Source organism: Phodopus roborovskii, unplaced genomic scaffold (genome assembly GCF_943737965.1).
Source record: "Phodopus roborovskii unplaced genomic scaffold, PHOROB, whole genome shotgun sequence".
In the NCBI taxonomy this organism is placed as follows: Eukaryota; Metazoa; Chordata; class Mammalia; order Rodentia; family Cricetidae; genus Phodopus; species Phodopus roborovskii.
In genome coordinates this window covers 2,316,800-2,337,789 of record NW_026125700.1, presented here as the reverse complement: position 1 = coordinate 2,337,789, position 20,990 = coordinate 2,316,800, and the positions used below count along the sequence as shown (strand labels likewise).

The 20,990-nt window shown below is 45.2% G+C and overlaps 1 non-coding gene across 1 annotated transcript; it reads right to left on the bottom strand.

Annotated features, from left to right (window-relative positions):
- Window positions 1–15,987: 15,987 nt before the first annotated feature.
- Window positions 15,988–16,094, bottom strand: LOC127217488 (U6 spliceosomal RNA). The gene has a single exon (XR_007834103.1). It is a non-coding gene; the product is annotated as a U6 spliceosomal RNA (small nuclear RNA).
- Between the last annotated feature and the right edge of the window lie 4,896 nt (window positions 16,095–20,990).

Genomic DNA, 20,990 nt, shown 5'->3' with positions numbered 1-20,990 from the left:
TTTAGAAAAAATTAATAATTTAAATTAGGGCGGTGAAATGGCTTCGGGAGTAAGGATGATTTGCTGGAAGAGGTGGAGGGATGGCTAAGGGGTTAAGAGCACTGGCTGCTCTTCCAGAGGACCTGAGTTCAGTTCCCAGCAACCACATGGTGACTCAATCAATCTTCTTTTCCTCCAGTTCCAGGAGATCCAAAGGCTGGCCTTCACAGACACCTGCATTCCACATGCCCATACACACAACTATACATAATTTACAATTCATAAAAATGTTTTGCCGCCAAGCCTGGTGACCTGAGTTCAACCACCAGGACCCATATAGTAGAAGGAGAGAACCCATTCCTGCAAGTTGTCCTTTCACTGTCCCATGTGTGCATGTGTGCGCGCGCGCACACACACACACACACACACACACACACACACAACTAATTCATTAACTCATTAAATAAAAGAAACAGTATGTAAAATAAAATTCTAAAATCTGTTAAGGGCCAAAGTGTTCTAGTTTACTAGAACTTCACTAATACCCTAACACCAATAACAGCTCCTAACTGCCCATTGGAAGGGTCACATCCAAATCTGGATGTCTTGCAGAGGCCTTTTAGACCTAACATATTCTCTCTGACAGAGCCCTAGGTGAGAATGCTATCCCAACACAGCACTAAGCACATGTCCTTTTCTCCTGACTTCTCAAAGGTGGACCAAAGAGGGGGAAAGCCTACCTTACATCTTCTCTAGAGGTTAGTGACACACAGGAATGATGTTCTGAACATCATCATCTGTAGAAATATCTCTTGTTAACCAGTTAGGAACCAGACAGACAGACTGGATTCAAAAACAGTGGCCCTGAGTTAGCTCAGTAGAATAAAATGGACATCAAGGAAGGCCTTGAAGGCAAAAAGATTCTACAAAACATTGCTTAAGAGGCAAAAGGTGAGTAGTGAAGACTTCTTCACCATGATAGCCCTGGGGCCTAAGAGAAGGTCTGCTACAACTGGGAAAGAACTAGATACTTGTTTGTTGATTGAATGACTGAAAGAGGCCTTCTTCTTGGTTTTCAGAGGTTTATAGTGATGCTGTGGAAATGGAGAGTGGAAGCATCTGCCAGGAGCTACATGAACCATGTTTGTCTCTGTCTAAACTTTTCTCCCAGGCAAAGTCCTTAGAGACTGCAAGCCTCAAATGCAGATTCCTCGGAGCTTGCTGTATACTTTATTCCATCCAGTCTTCTGAACTCAATTCAGAGGGAGGTATCAGTGGTATAGTGCTGTGGGGGGCACCCATATAAAAGCATATTTTAAAAGATAGATGTGACAGGTAGTGGTGGCGCACACCTTTAATCTCAGCACTTGGGAGGCATGGGCAGGCAGATCTCTGTGAGTTCAAGGCCAGCCTGGTCTACAGAGAGAGTTCCAGGACAGCCAGGGCTACATAGTGAAACCCTGTCTCAAAAAAAAAAAATTATCAGGAACTCCAGTTTACTCAAGAATATTGGATTTATTAATTTATTGGATTTATGAAGTCTAAATGATTCCTTGTATATGTCACTTGGCCAGTGAGATGCCTATCTATAAGCTAAGATAGTAAACACACATGGAGAAGACACAGACACAAAGTTTTACAACACAGTAAACTTTAATCAAAATCCAAATATCCCATCATGTTCAAAAAATATTCTTTTCTATTTGTTTGAAGCTCAAGGGGTGACAAAAGTTTTCCCTACCCACAACCTCATTTGTTGACTGATGTTTGGAATGGGTCTGAAAATTCTAGGAGACCTTCTAAAGAATTCTAAGAACCATGATGTATTTAATGTGAGTGGCCCCCTAAACACCACACCTCTTGACATGGCAAAGACATCAGAGGATGTAATGACTTGCTGTTTCTAACTTCCAGGGACATGCCAATCTGAAGGGACTGGGATGATAGGATGCCACCCCTTTAGCTGAAAAGAGATGAGATTCTTTTTGTACAAAATCATTTCTTGTGGCAGCCACAGAAGACGGCAGAGGATTGGAATGCCCTTCCCTGATTTCCTTCCATCACTTATTCAATCAGTGGACTCTGAGTGCTTGAGTTCATTGCCTCAGCTTGTTCTAAACTGAGTGTTGAACAAAACCATCTCTTAGGTCTCTCTTGCTGTATGATCTGTGATACCTTCTTCCCTTCAAGTTCCTCCCTCTTATTTACAGGAGCACATTTTACCTGGATTCAAATGTTGAGGGAAGGGATTCTATACAAATCTCTCTCCTTCCCCTCTCCTCTTTCCCCTCCCCTCCTCCCTCTCTCTCATACACACACACACACACACACACACACACACACACACACACACTATACCCTAAAGCCTCAGGGCTCAAACTGACTCTTTCAATGTTCCAGTATTAAGGACAGTACTGAATACGCCATATGCATGGGAGAAAACCTAAAGTTTGTAATACATAGTAACAATAACAGTAATCCTTCACATCTGGGTAGAACTTGATAATTTACAAAACACTTCCATCCTGGTTCACGTATTTGATCCTGTGTCCTGTCATCATCCTATGTATTCAAAGACAGCCTTCTGATCACTATCTCCAGCAGAGAGTGAAGCAAGATTAAGGTAGAACCAAGAGGCCCTTCTGCCCTCTGGTAAAAGACATCATGTTGGGTTTTTCTTCTTTCTACCTTTTATTTTTCTCTCCTCTCTTTTGCTGTGCTGTCTGTGGAACCTGCAATTGCCTGTGACTCAGCTTCCTAGTCAGGTGGGGAAGGGGCTGTTGGAACTCTAGGGAAAGGGCTGTGGGCCAGCTAGCCCCCTGAAGTGGGATGCAAAGCCTTTGCTTTGGCTCCAGCCCAGGATGAGGAGGCCCTCCTTTTCAGGCAGCTCCAAAGTAAGCCCAGGCTTACCTCAGGAAATTAGGCAAGCCTGGCTGGGGAGGAAGAGCAGTTTCAATAGGGCAAGGAAAAGAGAATGTCCTGAAGCTTTAAAGAGAATGTGGAATGTGGCTCAGAACCTGCAGCAGTATGGCTAATGTAGCCATTTTCTTTTTGCTGTTGAAACAGTCTTGCTATGTAACCTGTTTGACTTCAAACTCAGTGTAGACCAGGGTGGTGTTAAACTCAGAGATCTGCCTGCAGCTGCTCACCCCCAAGTGCTGGAATTAAACATGTGTGCCACCATGTTTGTAGAGTACTGCAGTACCAAAGGAACTCAAGCTTTAGTAGCAAGATGATGCTACTAAAAAGCCAAGGAGTCTCCATCCTATTCACTGGGTTTCTGGACTTTGGGTGGTTTTTTTTTTTTTTTTTTTTTTTTTTTTTTTTTTAGTGTATACATGTGTGTTCATGTGCCTTGAGACCAGAAGCTCACAGTGGGTGTCTTCCTCTTTTTTAGTTAATTCTCGATCACATTTTTTTGTTAATTTTCAAAACAGAGTCTCACTATGTAGCTTTGGCTGTCCTAGAGCTGGCTTTGTAGTCCAGGATAGCCTTGAACTCACAGAGATCCACCTGCCTCTGCTCTCTGAGTACTGGGATTAAGCAGCACCAGGGAACCTTCTGTCTCCAACTCCTCAGCACTGGGATTACAGATTACAGACAAAGGCCCCTGAAATCCTCATACTCCTGTGCCATACACTTTGCTGTCTCTATATAGACCAGGTTGGTTTCAAACTCACTGTAATCTCATTGTCTTAGCCTCCAAAGTGATCCCAAATTCACACACCATTCTCAACTTTCAGGTCTTGCTTAAGAACTAATTCAACCATTCCCTCACAGACTCCAATATCTTTGTCACTGTCCAGTTATTTTTCTTATTGAAACAGGCTCTGATATAATCCAGGCAGCCTTCAAACTGGCTATGAAGCTAAGGATGGCAGTGAACTCCTGATCTTGGAGTTGCTTCCAGCTCCCAGGTGCTGAGATTAGAGTATGTGCCCCCACGTCTAGTTTATTGTTTAGTTCCTTTGCTGAGCAGTGTTTTAATCTCCATGCCTCTAATATAACCCCTTTTCTGAGCTAAAGATGTTTTCAGTGAAAGCCCAAACCCAGAGATTTCCAAAGCTATCTCAGGCAAAGCGCCTCAAATGCCACCAGCCTGCCTTCTCTATTACATTTTGTTTTCAGCCCATGGCTGTGAGAACACCAGTCCCACTCTTCACCTGGCCCAGCCCTGGCCCCAGATGAGAGTGTCTAAGAAGTGGGAATGAGGATGGGGAGACATAAAACCACTGTGCTGTGATCTGCAGTAGCAGAAGATCAAAGCCTGTCCTCTCTGGCTAGGAAGATTCAGAGCTTTTGGCATTTTGGAGCAGGGAGTCCAAGCAGCAGGGGAATGTTGCTTTTCGGTAGATACCTGGTTAAAAAATGACAATAGTGAAGATTTGGCTGCCATGCAAGGGTAGGGATCTAGAATCACAACCCTCTTCCTATATCCCTGGATACAAGGATCAAGCTTCAAGCCAGTTCAGCCTTGGAAACAGGCCGAACTCTTCCTCAAGAAAGATTAATTCTAGCCTAGGAGCCTCCCACCCCACCCAAGGCCAAGCCCTTTTCCAGCCCTGGCCTGGACGTTTGGGGCTAGTCCAGTTAGCAGCTTCGCTCCCGGTAGGGGCAGGAGGGTGTAATTGCAATCACTTCCTGCCCTAGCTTGCCCTAGGGCTGACTCCGCCCCTGAGGACAGTTGGGGCGGGGCCCAGGTACAGTGAGGGAGTTTGGTGGGGGCGGAAAGTGCTGCCTAGCAGCCTGCCTTTAAGGGAAATCAGCTGAGATTCCTAAAAGGACTAGAGAACCCGCCAGAACTAAAGGAACATGGGCCATTCTATTGGCATAACTGTCCCTGCAAGGATGGATCTAGATCACAGTGTCTCTGATCAGTAACTTTAGTCTTTTTGCTCTAATCACGATAGTTCGGCAGACTAGAGAGCCAGGGTCCACAGGAAGGATTGGTCTAGGCCAGTACCATTGTCCTGAGCAATTTAGAGTGCAGAAGAGAGGCAAAAGATGAGTGTTACTGAAGAGCCTGGTGGTGCACAACATCGCTATGCAACTACACCTCCTCTTTACCTGGAATTTCCAGGATTCGCTATCTGTTTGTAGGCTGTCTGACTCCTCAGGCCTTGCAATGCCATAAGAGTGCAGAGATGATGCTCTCCTGAAGGCATCCTGAGATTGCCAAAGAAGAAAGGACGACACTGCCTTTGACTCCTCTTAGGGAGCCAGACTTCAGAGTGGATGAGTAGTTGAGATATACTTTGTAGCAAAGATGGAGACATGGAGACGTAGTTCTGTCCCACCCTCATGTGTTAGCTATGTGACCTTGGGCAGCTTGCCTATTTTCTTCCAGCTCCATTCTCCTGGTGAGTAAAATGAAGCTGCTAACACTTGCCTTAGAGCTTGTGACAAACATAAAATAAGACACTTATGGGAAAGTGCTTTGAAAGCTGGAAAGCACTAAGCAAAAGCAAGGAACAGATAATGACAGTCTATAGGTTAGAGATAAGAGGACCCTAATGGGGAAATATGAACAGGCCCCAGGGACGAGGGTGCCGACAATCCAATGGAGCAGGCTGCAAGAGGCTATCACATACAGGTAGGGGTTAAGCCTTCCAGTTGGAATTGTTTCTGAAAGAAAAAAATTCCTGAGGACAGGAAGAGAAGAAAAGCAATGCTATCTCTCCTGTTGAGCCCTGGTCACCATGTAAAGAAAGGCCGGTGGGTAATGAGTTTTATTTGGGGGGGGGGTTGTCCTGCGAGGGCCTCCAAGAGTAAGACAACAGCTGGAAGTTGGCTGCTCACTCACATACCTCGAAAGCAGCATGCACATGCTCCCTGGAATGAGCAGAGACTGTTTGCTCTTTCACTCTCTGTAGGACAGGGGCACAGGGGGTGGGGGGACAGTGGAGCTGGGCAAGCCAAGCACACTTAGTGACAGCTGCAAATGCCACCTGTAGGCTTCCTTATCCCCTTTGCACTCTGGTAAGGGCTGCTTGGCCCAGTGACCCCTGCCCTCCGTTCTTTGATCTGCAAGAGCCCTGTCCTCCTCTTACACTCAGATGAGACCATTTTCACTAACTTGGTAGATCCTGTGTAATGATGGCACAGGTTTCAGATATATCTATGGCTAGAAATGTTAACAGCCCTAGATGAAGATTCTTGCCAGTGTCTACATACAAAAATGTACCATACATGTGTATACTCTGAGTATGGAGAACATAGGAATGATACTTCAGTTCCAGCCTAACTTTAGACTGAGAAACTTCTCATCTGTAAAAGAGATTTTCCTAGAGCCTCTCAGAAAATCCTTCTGACTCCAATGTTCAGGGTTTTGACACGTTGAGTAGTGGCTACTTTAAAAGCCAGGCCAATAGAAAAAAACATCAGCCAAAGCAGTTGTGCCTGTTGGCTGTTGACTCGTCAGATGGTTAGATTTGAAGACTCGACTTTTAAAAGGTCAGTTGCATGATGTGAGGTAGCATCTGCTTACTTTACAAGGAATGATCTTATACTGACACCAGACTGTGTGGTGTATTGGGTTTTGAGCATCAGCTGTGTTTGTGCATTTACATTAGTGAGTGTATCCATGGATGAATGTTTAAGTTGTATCAAAGACTAGGAGAGACAAACAAGAGTCTGCCATCTAATGGAATCTATTTAGCAATCTAGGAATTCACCAGCAGGGAACTGCAGAGATACAGATAAATAAGGTATGGTTTCTGCCCTCCAGGAGCTCACATTCTATGGGGCAGACAAACACATAAACAAATAATTGCTATAGACGCAATAATAGAGGCATAAGTCTGCATTATGGGAACACAGAGACAGGAATGATTAATTCTGCCCAGGAATGTCTGGGGCAGAAACTACGCCAGTGACAGTCTCACTTTACAACTGTTCTACAACCCCTGAATTATTACTTCACATTCCTACATCCAAACTATTAAGATGTATACCTTTGTCACACCCTGTCTCCCTCCTCTCCACAAAGCTAGGAAGACTCAGAGTGGAAATCATCCAGGAAAACTTTTCCAAGGAAGAAGCCCCTGGATGGAAGAATGAGGCTATGGGAAGAGAACCAGTGTGTCCACACAAATGGCCGGTGTGGACAACCAGAAAGAAAATGGCCAAATGGCATGCTGGTATCCAAACGGCTCACTGGGAACAACTGCCTCCCATACCCCTCTGAGCTATAGGTCAGAGAGAAGCTCAAGTTGGGGGTGTGTGACAATTGAGGTTGCTTGTGTCACTGGTTTAGCTAATAGGGTGGTAGGGGTGGAGACTGAGAAGGAGGCCCAGGGACTGAGAATCCAGTACTTCCTGCCTGTCCAAGTAGTGTGTGGATAGAGATCACCTCCAATGGGCATATCTTTTGTGTTCTCTGCACCAAGAATAGGGCTGCTTTGGGTATCCCCTCTTTCTTACCAGGCACTCCTACTGAATGGCAGTGCTGAACACGTGGTTCCCCATGGGCTGGGGAGGCTTTGATTAGTATGGACAGCAGGTTAGGGAGAAGTTAGCTATAACTGGAAGGAGGGCAGGAGGAAGGATCTCTGGATTCTGCCACAAGTTCTAACCATTGCCCTAGGCACCCAAGAGATGGCCCAGGAAAATGAATCTCCAGTCCCTACCCTTGCCCAAATCTTTTGCCCCTCCCCTTCTCTACCCTCAGGACTACGACTTTATCAGGACCAGAGCATTCTCTCCTCCTGTACAACCCTGGATCTGCAAAGCCTAAGGATGCTACCGCGAAGAGAACCCTGGGATTGTGCCTTGAATGACCCCCTAACACATCTGGATTTTTCGAATTCAGGCCAGCCCCCGAAACGGACCCCAGGGAAGCGAGCCAGAGGGAGAGGGCGGGGGATGGGTGTGGGGTGGGGGACACAGGCAGCACGGAAGGGAGAGAAGGGCCTGCCATTTCGGACTCCGGACTCCGGGGCCCCAGGACTAAGACTGTCCCAAACTTCCTGTTTCTTCAGGCTGCTCTGACCCCAAGGGCTGCGGCTCTGAGATAGCTCAGGGCCTGGAAGTGCATGCTGGGTAAGCGCAGACGGCCGGAGTAGGCGAACTGCTAGCAGCTGCAGGCGCCGGCCGGTGTGGGCGCGAGCTCTGCTTCCTTCTCCCGCGGCCACGCTTTGCTCGTGGGATGGGCATCGGGCAGGTGGCTGGGAGGACCCCAACACCGAGGGCTGTGGGAGGAGCCTGAGCGGGGTGGGGGTAGCCCGAGGGGCGTGGGCTGGGAGTTTCTGCTTTTTAAAGGGAAGCGGCGTTGCTTTCTTCGCAGGCCGAAGTTCGAGCCGACCTCGCCTTGCCAAGTGCAGGAAATCCTGAAGGGGTAGCGCAGCCTGCTTGGCCTGATCCAGGACCTTAGCTCTCTAGTCCCGCTCAAGCTCCAAAGGGAGTAGTTTAGGGCCAGTAAAAAGAAGTCTATCCTTGCTCAACTAGGACAAAACTTAATGCAGCTGGCAATTTTCTCCCCCAGAGTGGGTTTGGAATTTAATAACAGAAAAAGTGCAGGCAAATGCTCCCCTGACTCCTCAGAGAAGCAGAGGCGATGCCAATCACTGAGGAGAAGAGGTCGGAAAGGGCAGCTCTGTTCCCTGGTCCTCAAGGTAGATTGCTGAGGCTTATTGCTTTGGCAGTGGGGGAGAAGAAAGGTTTTGGAAGGATGATCTAACACATAGAGATGGTTAAATCCGAAGACGTTTAACTCCAAACTCTACCTCTCATCTTCCTTTGGGGGCCACACACACCCCGTGCACAACCGAATCTCCCTTGTAACTCCTGTCACCCTCTCAATCTCAACTTCCCTTACTCGTTAACTCTGCAACGCATTTACTTAGTATCTTGACGAAATTGGAGTTATGTGCTTCCTGAACTCACTTCAGCCGTCGGTGTTGACTTATGGGGCCAGGCAAAATGGGAGATAGGGTACACAAGACACACAGGGCCCTGCATCACAGATTACTGTCCCCATTTGTTTTATTTTTCTGTTTATTTATTGTGGCAGATTTTTGCTTTGTAACTCGGGCTAACCTGGAATTCACCACGGAGCCCAAACAGTCTTTGAACTTGAGCTTTTCCAGTTCTAGCTTTTTTTGTTTTTGTTTTGTTTTTTCGAGACTGTTCTCTGTAGAACAGTCCTAGCTGTCTTCGAACTCCCTCTGTAGACCTGGCTGGCCTCGAACTCACAGTGATCTGCCTGCTTTGAGCCTCCAAAGTGCTGGGATTAAAGGCATGTGCCACTAATACATGACCCATTTCCCTCTTTTAACTGTAGTTTTACTTTGTTCAGGCACCTAGTGTTATTTAAATTTTTGGTACTATTTATTTCCTGCTTTTCAGTGGAAGCACCCTCACTCAGTTTATTGCTCCCATTTTGAAAGCTAAGAAACTAAGCCCACCCAGAGAGCTTAATCACTTACTGAGCTCACACAGGGAGATAGCAATAGAGATTTAAGCTAGTTTAGAAATAGGGGTGGGGTTGATTCTTAGGATCAGATTTAGCAGCCATATTCCCCACCAAGTCTCTAGAACATCATTTAAATGGCCGGATGTTAATTTATTAGTCCTCTGTTACTTTAGTTTTGGTGGCATACTTTACTGTTTCTGTCACCTGTGTTAGGTTAGAAGTATTCGAATGGCAGAGATGGTCTCTGGTCTCGACACCTTAGCTTAGTGTCCACAAGAGTCCTGACACATAGAAGGCACTTGATGGCTGTTTCTTTTTCTAATGCTAGCAATTAGGAGTTTAGACCTCCAAGTTTTCTTGGCCAAAATGCTGCCTTATCTACCTATTCACCTACACAACCTGGCCTGGATGAACTCTTTTAGGGGTAAGATCTTTCTACTGCCACATAGCCTTGATGCTGGGCTTTGCACTTTGAGGGACTTACTTTTACAAGTAAACACTGAGTGTGTGTGACCACGTTTGCTTGGTTGGTTAGTGTTCACATTTAGAGGCAGGACTAAGCTGTGTAGTTACAAGTCTGTTATGTACCTTCTGGACCTTGGTACCCTTCTCCCAGCCCAATATATGGCAGGCAGTGCAAACATTTATGCAAATAAGGACAGAGCCCTGCTGCTTTCGAAATAAATGATGGAGTCCATATCAGTAGTTGCAGTGTGTCTTGGTACGATTTGGAAGGAGCCCTGACTTCCCTTTGCTAGTTCTCTTGAAGTCCCGCACAGTGAGAAGCAGTGTCCCCTACCCTCTTGTTTCCCCAGACCCCTCCAAAACTACAAGCAGCCACAAACCACATGGCCCACAAGCAACGAGATTTGTGGCCTTTGGAACTTCCCAGGGCAGGGGTCAGTCAGGAGGTCAAAGGGGGTGTGGGCATCACACAGTCCGGAGTCATTACTCTAATGCCCTTTGGGAGAGTTTCCAATCAATGGGCCTATTTGTCCTCCCTTTGGGTAAGACCAGGGGTAGGGCAGTGGGGGTCTATTATTATGCCCACCCCCACAACACTGCCTCCCAGAAGCTCACCAGGGGCCTTGGCATCCTATAAACCTCACTACTACCCAGAAGACAGAAGTGGGATGTGTTCTCTGGGCCCGGGCAGGTAGAATGTCTCATTTCCTTTCTAGGTTAGGAACCTAGAAATCTGGACTTTCATTAGAGGATCTATGACATTTAAAACTCTGGCAAGATTGCTTTGCCCTCTGTTCCCTCCTCCATTGAACACTTTTTAAATGGTTAGTTTCCAGAAAGTGCCCCCAGCTCTTGCTATTCCTTCTAGGAGAGTCTTAAGATCATTCCATGTAAGAAACAGATAGAATAGTATAACGGTTAAACACCTGGAGCTGGGTATTGGCTAGACCTGGATTGCAAACTGAGCTTTGCCATTAGCCAACCATGCAACCTCTTTAAGTTGCTTTCTCTGAGCCATAGTTTCTTTATCTGCCAAACAGGGATAATAATAGTACCTACCACATTAGACTGTTGTTTGACTCAATTTAATATGTGCACTTGGCACTTTGGAAGAAATCAAAAATAGTAGCCGTGGTGACCATTTTTATTAGGTTTTGTTTCAAACAAGTACTATTCTATTTGGTACATGCCAGGCAGGCTCCGGGCTTCACAAGACAAGTCATCTCCCCATGATCCTGGAGAGATGGAATTCCTTCTGGCACCCCTCCCCACACAGCATTTGGGTCATTTGATATGGGATTGGTCAGGGCTATGCCCCAATGTAGAGCAAATGTGGCTGTGGCTACAGGCAATATCCCCTGAGGGGACTTAGCTTTATTGACTAAAATAGCATTAAGTGGCCAGCTGTGTGTGTGTGTCTCAGATAAATAGTCCCACCATAGTATCTAAAATGCCTACTACTGGTATGTAGTGCCAGGCAAGTAACCTGGCAGTAGCCTTTAAGCTAAGAGCTCACATTTACAGAGAAGCAGCTCTGGAAATATTTTTGCCTGGTGCGCTTAATCTTCAATAGCCTTTGTTTGAAAATTTACCCATCTACATAATGGGATTTCACTTTTGATGCCAAATTGTGGTAGAATGAAGAAGGCTACCTCAGTAAGGGCTAGGCGAGATGGCAGAGAAACTCAATATATGGTTCTACCAAGAGATCACCAATATGCAGGTTCAGCTCTGCTTTTACTAGGTATTTTCATCCCAGATTATTATTATTATCATTATCATTAAACACAGAGACTTGCTGTGTAGCTCAGTTTGGTCTGGAACTCTCGGTCTGCCTGCCTCAACCCCCCGAGATCTGGGACTATATATAGGAACGGGTCCCTATTAAACCACCTCACTTTTGAATTCATCCTTTGCAGGTTAGGACTGCAAAGTGGAGAGAGTACATATCTCTCATCACACTCAGGGCTTCTGAAGCTAGAGATATTGTCACACACCAGTCCCGAAGCCTCCCCACCCAGGACTGGGAGCTCTCTGAAACTGGAGCCCGAGTCTCCTCCCCTAAGCTGTGTGTTTTCCAGCCTGAGGAACCAAGTGAGCTGCTTCTGCACTCAGGAGCATGTCCGGGACAGGCGTCCTATACATTCTTTGATATCCGAAGCACCCAGAGGCTCAGCATCCAAGGCAGAGCAATTGGCGCGAACCGGGCCAGAAATGTTGTCAGAGGGGTTGAACTCCTGTCCTTTCTGGCTGGGGAGAAAGAGAAGGATGCCCGTTGTGAGGGGGGAGGGCCCACGTGGTGAGTCGCTGCAAAGGGGTGCTCCGGAGTGGGTGCAGGCTGGTTTATCTGTCCCCTGAGCAGAAGCCCTCTCCCCAAAGGGGGCTGGCTGCCTAGGGAGAGCCCACAGCGGAGGGGAAAGGAGAGGGCAAGAGGACTATGGGGGCTGGGAGAGGCTGGAGAGGTGGAGATCAAGCAGCAAGGAGCCTCCGGAGCTACCAGAAGAACGCACGGAAGAAAGAAGGGGAGGAAGGAAACCCATCCTGCCTCCAACACCGAGTATCTCCTGTTACCAGACGAAAGGTGCTGCCTCAGGAAGAGGTGCTCGGAGCTGTTGAGAGCAGGCAGTCACGTGAACAGAGAGAGAGAGAGAGAGAGAGAGAGAGAGAGAGAGAGAGAGAGAGAGAGAGAGAGGGAGGGAGGGAGGGAGGGGGGAGAGAGGGAGGGAGGAGGAGAAAAAAGCAGGCAGACAGACCAACAAAGAGCCCAGAGGGAGGCCGACAGGGACCAGAGGTGAAAGCAGTAACAGCAAAAAAAGGGGAGGGGCTCCATGCCGGGGTGGGGGTGGGGGGCTTCTCCCTCTTCTTCCTTCCCCTCCTCACGTCAACTCTCTGGTCTCACACTTAGGGAGGCCTGTGACCAAATGGGGACTGCAGGGTCTGATCGCCCACCTAAGAAGGTCTTTCTTCTTAGAGATCACACTGTCTACTGGGCAAGGTTTGACACTTCCCATTCCCAGAACAACAAAATGGGCTGTAATTGGGCCCGGTAAATACCACTCCTTTTTAGCTTGCAAAATACAGGCAATTTTCTGTTATCTGCACTCACAAAGGGGGTGGGGGGAGTGTGGTCCTCCGGGCCCTTGAAATCTGGAATCCTCCTGACCTTAGAGTACCCCTCAAGCCCACTGGGACATGAGACACAGGGTTCACTGAGCTACGACATGCAAAGGTTTGGGTAGGTTTGGGTAGGAGCCTATGTGTGCCAGCAGAGTGCTAAGTGCAAGGACTTGCTGAAAAGGACAAAACCATAATGCAGCCTGCCTTCTGGAAGCTTTGATTGTGAAAAGAGACAGGTCACAGAGGCAGAAAAAGCTGCCCGGGAGAGGGGTTATACCAAATGCCAGAGAGAATATGGAGAATGGAATGGAGAGGTAACAGAAAAACTGGAAAGTTTTTAGAAGGAGCAAAGCATTCTGGCTTAAGAGTCCTGGAGAGCACAGGGTGTGGGGCCTGGTAGAGGAATTGCTCTGAGCAGAAGGGCTGGAGCAAAAACCAACCCCTTCTAGTTGAACCTTCATTGGTTCACAGTTATAAAGGGAAATCTGTCATTTTAAAACAAATTGAACTGTAAACATTGCCATTTTTTCTTTATTTAATTGCAGACCCTACTGCTGGCCCCTCGTTGGTGCTGATTACTGGGAATTGGCTATAATTTTCCAAAGTACTACCAATTCAATGAAAACGTTGCTCAGCCTGCTTTTTCCATTGAGGAAGTGCGGGCCAGGAGGAAATGAAGTCAATATCCTGTCTGTCCCCAGTCCCCCTACCCCACAAGGATAGGAGGTTGACCACCCACTTGGTGAATATGGTCCAAAGGCACTAAAGTCTCTTCCCTGGTATTGCCCTCCTTTCTCATCACACACATGGCCTCAACGTTCCTTGATGGGATTGAACAACTAGACTGAGTCTCTAATTTCAGACTCTGGGTCCTTATGAGCAAGCCAGGTATTCCTTAGATACTCCACACCTCTCTTCTTGTTATCTTAATCATATAAATTACTTTGTCTGATGTCTTGATTAGTTTGCAAAAATATGCCCTAGTCTGTATTTATCCACAGGCATTTTTACTAAGGTCCCCAAGAACCCAGTATTTCTCTAACCTTATAGCCTTCTGGTCAACCCCAAACTGCACTAGAAGTTGGGGGTTTTGTTTGTTTGATTTTTGAGACAGGGTCTCTCTGTATCGTTTTGGAGGCTGTCCTGGAACTTGCTTTGTAGATCAGGCTGGCCTCAAACTCACCAGAGATCCACCTGCCTCTGCCTCCCGAGTGCTGGGATTAAAGGTGTGCACCACCAATGCCTGGTTAGGAGGTGGGGTCTTACAAACATGGGCATATTTCACTGCAAGGGAGGTCATGAGGCAGAGGCAGGCAGAGCTCTATGATCAAGGTCAGCCTGGTCTACAGAGCAAGTTATAGGCCAGCAGGGCTGCACAGTGAGACCCTGTCTCAAAAAAAAATTAAAGGGAAAAATTGCAAATTCTATAGAGTAGGAGAGAATGCTTCCTTTTGTTCATTTTTCCTGTTGAGATAGGGAATCACTATGTAGCCCAGGATCACCTCAAACTCCGTATATAGCTGAGAATTACCTTGAATCTCTGATCCTCCCAAGGGCTGGAACTACAGGCATGCAATGTCATATCTGTCTTATGAAGAGCTTTTTGCAAACTAGGCAAATCATCTACCAACTAGCCTATAGCCTCAGCCAAAATATAGTCAATAATTTTATTTTTGCCTCTTGTGAATTATGGAGATTTTTGCATATGTGTTTATGTTTTTGAGATGAGGTCTTATTTAGCCCATGCTGACCTGAAACTCATTGTACAGTCTAGGTTAGCCTTGAATTCATGGCAAAACCCTGCCTCAGCCTCCCAAATGCTGAAAATAGAGGTGTAAGCCATCACACTCAGGTAGCTGTGTGGATTTTAGTTAGGGAGCCTCAGTTTTCTCATTTGCAAAGTAGGAATAATAACTGGGCAGTGGTGGTGCACACCTTTAATCCCAGCACTTGGGAGGCAGAGGCAGGCAGATCTCTGTGAGTTCGAGGCCAGCCTGGTCCACAGAGAGAGTTCCAGAACAGACTTCAAAGCAACACAGAGAAAGCCCTTCTCACCCCCCCCAAAGTAGGAATAATAATAACACATGTAGGATCCTTATACTCAGATGTGTTGAGAATTTATGCCAAAATGTCAAACACAGAACCAAGCTCTCTTACTTTTTTGTGGGTATGTTATTACATAGGTACTATTCAAAGACAACCTACTGCTATCAACATTTTAAAGCATTTTCTTCCAGTTTTTGTTTTGTTGCATTTTATTTTCTGAGTCTTACTATGTAGCCCAGGCTATCACCACCCTCTCCATCCTCTTATGCTACCCTCCCCAATGCTGAGATTATTGTTGTGCACCACTACTTCTAGTCTTTTCCCTTTTTTAGAGGGGTGGGGAAGGCAGGGTTTCATATAAGATTGTGTGATCCGGAACTTGCTATGTAGTTAAGGATGACCTTTAACTTCTGACCCTCCTACCTCTACCTTCTCACTACTAGAATTATGGCTATGCATCATTGCTCTTTTTTAAAATATAGTGCTGGGGAATGAATTCAGATCTTTATACATTCTAGGCAAACACTTTGCCAACTGAGCTACATCCCTGACGGCCAGTCAATTTTTTAAATGCATATTTTCCTCAGAAAGATAGTTTGTGATTAAACTTAATACATAATTTTATAACTTGCTTTTTAACCTAAAATTGCATAGTAACTTCCTTGATATTTGTAAACATTATCTTAGTATTCACATTATTGTTCATTGTGTAGATACCTGTTGCTTTTTCAAAATTCCCAGGCCTATCATTTGCTTTGTTCTTTACCCATGACCACCTCAGCAATGCCCTTAATGACAGAAGTCCTTGCCAAAGACAATTACAGAACCACCTGTTTCCCATCTTCCACGTTCATATCCAATTATTTCCCAAGACATTGATTGGAATCTCTATTTTTACTTAGGCATTTCCACAGATGTCTGTCCTTACACTTTGAAAAGTTAGTTATTAACCTAGCATACAAAGTAATAAAAATACCAAATGCCTCACAAATTTGCTTGTCATTCTTGCACAGGGGTGATGCTAATCTCCATATTTCAGTTTTGGTACATGTGCTGCCAAACATTGTCCTTACACTTAATGAAAGCTAAGGCATACTCAGATCCTGTGGCACCATGTGTACACCAGCATAACTTTAGATTCAGAGGATCATCGCCTCTTTCAGTTCATGATGTTTCCTGTTCCCAGACTCTAGTCTGCCTTCTGAACCTATGCTCAAATGGAAGCTTCCTTAAGAAGTCCTTGGAGACAAGTTATGTTTCTCCTTCACCAGGCAGAGTTGGCACCTCCAATGCTGGGGCAACACTCACATGTTTGTTTTTGAGATAGAGCTCATGAATCTCACACTGGCCAGAACTCACTAGATGTAATCAAAGATATCACTGAAGTTCTGGTTCTCTGGCCTCTCCATCCCTTCCAAGTTCTAGGAGCACAGGTATGTACCACCATGCCTACTTTCATATGATGCTAGAGATGGAACCCATGGCTTCATGCATGCTAGGCAAGTATTCTACCAGCTGACCTACGTCTCCAGCCTGTAATCTCAGTTTTTGGTGTGTATGTGAGGGCAAGGTCAGCTTCTTGCTATTTACTCCAAGCTGGCCTGGAACTTGGGGTCCTCCTGCCTCTGTCTTCAGAATGCTAGAGAGGCAACTGTGTGCCGCCAGGTCCAGCTTTAAACTCAGTTTTTTTTTTTTGTCACCAAAACTGTAAGCCAGGTGGTAAGTAAGCACTATAGCCACTGTCAGGCCTTAGGGGGCCAGCCCAGGAGGAAGGATACTGTACTCTAGCTGAGTGGTGATAAGTGTAGGAAATATAAGGTGCTAGTGAGAGGGTAGAGAAGAAAGCAAGAACTTTCCTTAGGCCATTTCTTTCTTCTTTAGGCAAACTCTTCAAAATTATGTCTTTCAGTTTCTCCCCTCTGAGGAAAAAAAAACCCATCAAGTAGGTGGTTTACTTTGGGGGCTATGAAGCTCAGCAGGTTTGTTCATCAGTGGTAGCTCTCTAGCTTCAGGATGAAGGAGACTGTAACTAATCATTAGCCAGAAGCTTTGGTCAGGAGCAGGCAGGTCTAGGCTCCACTACACGAGAAAAGGAGAACAACCCACTGGAGTTCTAGGGAGAACAGGGTCAAAGGGACAATCCTGGGAGCAAGAGTTAATTTTAAAGGGAAATTTCACCCATTTCAAATCAGTGGAGAAGAATGTATTATTTAATCAATGGTTTTGAGATACATGAATATTTTAGGAAATCAAGTTAGCACCTCATGTCATCACCAAAGAAAATCATAACATGGCATAATGATAACCAGTTACTGATTCCTTCCAGGGGTTGAGCCTAAGGCTGAACACATACTAATCATGTGCTCTATCACTGAGTTGCTCAGTCATGTTCTGGGTTGCTAGCTACAGCATCTAATTGTAATGAAAGCATACAAAGATTTGGCTGAAAGCTATCTAGGATCATGTTTTGACTAAAACTGAACAATCAGCCCAAAAATAGCCCAGTAGAGTACTTCCTTAATATGAATGAAGTCCTGTGTTCTAGCACCATCACCAGAGAAATGGTAGCATACACCTCTAATTTCATTAAGAATTGGAAGCAGGAAAACCAGAAGTTCAAGTTTGTCTTCATCTACAAAGCAAGTTTGAGACCAGTCTAAGTTACATGAGATGAGACCCTGTCTCAAAAACAAACCAATTAACCAACCAAACAAATAAACAAAACCCATAAAGATTCAGCCTCAAAGAGATTAGGGGACAGTCAGGTCCATATCACATGCCTACATTGCATAGGATGCTATGACATTACAGTTCCTTCCAGAGACTTGCTGCTATTCTGTACACCTGGATTCACTGCTGTTCTCCCCTAAAGTACAGTAATGCTAAAGTGCCAAATTCCAGAGGGAGCTATAACATCAGGCTAGGCAAGATCTGGGTGACATAGTTTGACCTATCATTGGGTTTACTTTAAATCACCAGGCAATGGGATACCAAGCAATCAAGACCAGGAATGTCAGTGCTGGAGAGATGGCTTAGTGGTTAAGAGCACAAACAGCTCTTGCATGGGACCTGAGTTTGATTGCCAGCACCCACACCAGGTGAGTCACAATTACATGTAACTCCATCTCCAGTGAAACCTGGGGCCACCTATGAAGATACCTCATATATACATACCAAACCCCAGCACATATACTTTATTTTTTAATTTGTTTTTTTTTTTTTTTTTTAGGACAGGGTTTCTTTGTGTAACAGTCCTGGCTGTCCTAGAACTCAATTTGTAGACCAGGCTAGCCTCAAGCTCACAGAGATCCATCTGCCTATGGCTCCCAACTGCTGAGATTAAAGGTATGCATTAGTAAGTCCAGCTTACACACACACACACACACACACACAATTTAAAAATAATACAAATAATTATCTTTAAAAACCCTCAAACTGTTAAGTACAGTTGCTGACCTTTTTGTTGTTGGGTTTTTTCCTTGTTTTTGCTTGCTTTCTTCCTTCCTTCCTTCCTTCCTTCCTTTCATGAGACAACATTTCACTATGTAGCCCTGGCTGGCCTAGAACTCACTATATTGGCCAGCCTAGAACTCACTATATAGACTGGCCTAGAACTCAAACTCACAAGAGATCTGCCTGCCTCTCAAGTGCTGAGATTAAAGGTGTGTGCCAGTGTGCCACCAGTTGCCTTTTAAGACTTTGTCTTTAAAAAACAACAAAAAACAAAAAACTGGCCAAATGGTGATTATGAATTCCTTTAATTCCAACACCTGGGAAGCAGAGGCCAGTGAATCTCTGTGAGTTTGAAGGCAGCCTGGACCACAGCACTAGTTCCAGGATACCTAGGGCTGTTACACAGAGAAACCCTGACTTGAAAACACAAAAGCCAACCAGCCAACCAACCAACCAATCAAACAAACAAACAAACCTAAGCAACCAAACAAGCAAAACCTATTCAGTTGTGCTGTGTTACAAATTTTATTTAGTCATTAAAAAAATGCCATATGTTGGAAACTATTAATGTCTTAATTGGGGAGTGTGAGTTTGAGACAGGGTCTCATATACGGCCCAGGCTACTCTGAAAACAATATATAGCTGAGAATGTCTTGAAAAATGGATCTGTGATTGGCTGCAGTGGTGCATATCTTTAATTGTAGCACTAGTGGGGCAAAGACAGGTAAATTTCTGAGTTCAAGGCCAGCCTGGTCTAAAGAGTAAGTTCCAGGATGGCCAAGATTGTTCACACATAGAAACTCTGTCACGGAGGGAGGGCCTAGACCCTACCCCAAATTGACAGATTTTGATGATCCCTCCTGGAAGGCACCATCGTCCCTGTGGAGTGGGGGGGCGGTGGATGAGATGAGAGGGGGGTAGGAGGGTATGGGAGGATGGGAGGGAGAGGGAACTGGGATCGATATTAAAATAAGAAAAATAATAAAAAAAGGAAAGGGTCTCGAAAAACAAATAAATAAATATAAAAATAAATAAACCATCAAAAGAATAAAAGCAAAAGAAAAACTGATCCTCTTGCCTCTACAAGTATTACAAGTATGTACCACTATGCTCAGCTCCTATCTCTCCCTTAAAATGACATTGGTTTGTTTACGGAGGCATACCACAGCATACATGTGGAGATCAAAGGACAACTCTTGGGAATCAGTTTCATCCTACCACTTGGGTCCACAGAATTGAACTCAGATCAGGCTTGGTAGCTAGTACCTTTACCTTCAGAGCCATCTTATAGGCCTTGGGATCCCCATTTTGTAGACAAAGTTGAAGATGTCTTTGATCACACAGCTAGTAAGTAAAGGATGAAGCTTCTTTTGACTTTAAAGGCCATTCTTGGGCTGGAGATGTAACTCAGTCTGAAGAGTGTTTGCTTATCATCACCAAGTCTTAAGTTTGATCCCTAACAGCCCATAAACTAGATATGGTGGGCCATGCCTACAATCCCAGAACTTAGGAGGTGGAGACAGGAAGATCAGATGTTCAAGGTCGTCCTTATCTGCCTGGCAAAGTCAAATCCCTTCTGAGCTACTTGAGATCCTGTCTCAAATAAAAGCTAATGCTTGTTGTTGCCTACTGTGTCCTAAAGTGATCAAGAATGGCCTCACTAGTCAGATCTCTGAATTCAAGGCCAATCTGGTCTATAGATTGAGTTCTAGGACAGCCAAAGCTACCCAGAGAAACCCTTTCTCAAAAAAAAAAAAAAAAAAAAAAAATCAAAGGAAAAAAAAAAGGCGGGGGTGGGGGAGAAGGTCTCAAATAAGGCCATAAACAATCTAGAAGAAAATAGATGGATATGCTTCTCATTTGATCTTGGAAGCAGGGAAAGTTGTTTTAGGCAAAAAGGTAAATGAAGGAACATAAATATATTCATTTTTAGACAGGAATTCATGTAGCCCATGTTGGCCATAATTTTACTACATAGTAGAGGATGACTGAATTTCCAATCCTCTTTCCTCCATACCCATGCCAGGATTACAATCATGCTCTACTACACCTGGATTGTTCCATGCTGGGAATGGAACTCAGGACTTCATGGCCGCTAAGCAAGTATTCTACCAACTGGAACAGATCCCCAGTCCTTTCTAGAACCTTTTATTAATGGAGGAAACTAGTATTTCATTTAGTTTTGCTACTTTATTTTTCCAACTTCTTTTCTTATATTTTCTTATGTGACCCCAGAGAGTAAGACTGCTGCTTTTTAGCATTGTTGACTTGAGGACTTTAAATCAGAAAGGGGAAATGAGTTTCCTTATGGCCCAGGAGAAAAGTAGTGCCAGAGTCAAAATGGTGTTGGCCCCTGAGGCTGATTTCATGAACCTTTTACTGCCTCGCAGAACAAAGGATTCCAAGTAAACACAGTTCCCAACACTTTGTCACTTTGGGGATGTAACCCAGGGTCTCATCTGTCCTAGGCAGCACTCCACTACTGAGTCATACTGTTAGCCCTATGATTCCTATCTTG